The 1,304-nt window shown below is 41.9% G+C and overlaps 1 pseudogene; it reads left to right on the top strand.

The window, feature by feature from the left end:
• The first annotated feature begins 577 nt into the window (after window positions 1–577).
• LOC119535281 lies at window positions 578–1,304 on the top strand (annotated as a pseudogene).

The following is a 1,304-nucleotide window of genomic DNA, read 5'->3' as shown; positions in this document are numbered from 1 at the left end:
CTCCTGCATTTCACATCCCCTCATCCTTGCTTTCTAACTTTCAACCAAACTAGCTTTCTTCATTCCATCATATTTATTCTCTTCAGCCTTATTCTCTCCTCCACTGGATGATTATACTTCCTAACATTTTTGTCTAATTAAAAGCTAATTAAAAGTTCACTTCTTAAATCAAACATTACTTCCTCATAGAAAGGCTCATTGTCCACCACTTCTTTTAATTAACCCAGCACCCCCCACCCTATATTGCTTTCCTTCCTCCTCCAGGAGGGTCAAGAAGGTTAATATGGATTGTTCTTGATTAGGCAAAAGTTGATAAGAGTGTTTGATTAAATTATTAATCAGTTGAGTAGCTTCTTAGAATGAATTCTAGAGTGAATACTGACATGGTCAGGACTTTAGCCACACTTACCTTTAGAGAGAAATTCCTTCATGAAAAGGTTTGCTTATTCTAAACTCAAAAGACTATTAGGGTCCAGAGGCTCTTCAGCCAGGCTCTGAACCGTCAGCTGCCCTTGCTCTTGCCACGTGTGCTCCTTTCGCTAGTGGCTCCACTCACCCTCTTGGCGAATATTCCAGTATGGAGCATGTCTTCACCCCGTTGGAACCCCTGCTTCCCACTGGAATATGAAGTACTGCCTTTTGATTCTGAATCAGCCTTTGAACGACTGTTTTCCTCATCTTTGGAGCAAGGCTCTGTTAAAATCCTGTGCTGATGGAGGTGTCAACTGCTTATATGATATCACTAAAGGAGAGCAGGAAAGCTTTTTGCCTGAATTCATCAATGGAGATTTTGATTCTATTAGGCCTTAAGTCAGAGAGTTCAGTATTAAGGGTTGTGAGCTGATTCAACTCCTGGTCAAGACCACACTGACTTTATCAGGCGCCTCCAAGTACTCCAAAAGAAGACAGAAGTAAAAGCCCTACAGGTTGATATGACTGTAACATTGGGAGGACTTGGTGGGCATTTTGACCAGATTATGGCATCTGTGAGCACCCTGTCTCAGGCAACTGATATCACTCCTTTGCCAATTATAATAGTTCAAGAGACATCTCTCATCTACCTGCTCCTACCAGGAAAGCACAAGTTGCATGTAAACACTGGAATGTAAGGTGATTGGTGTGGCCTTATACCTGTTGGACAGCCTTGCAATCAGGTTACCACAACAGGCCTAAAGTAGAAACTCACCAGTCATGTGCTTGGTTTTCAAATACTGGTCAGAATTTCTAATACCTACAATGGATCTGGAGTAGTGACTGTGTAAACTGATCAGATGCTTCTCTGGACCATGGGCATCAAAGACTAA

The sequence above is a fragment of the Choloepus didactylus genome, chromosome 1 (genome assembly GCF_015220235.1).
Source record: "Choloepus didactylus isolate mChoDid1 chromosome 1, mChoDid1.pri, whole genome shotgun sequence".
NCBI lineage: Eukaryota > Metazoa > Chordata > Mammalia > Pilosa > Megalonychidae > Choloepus > Choloepus didactylus.
Note: the sequence above shows the minus strand (reverse complement) of the source record. Positions and strands in the feature narration are given on the sequence as shown.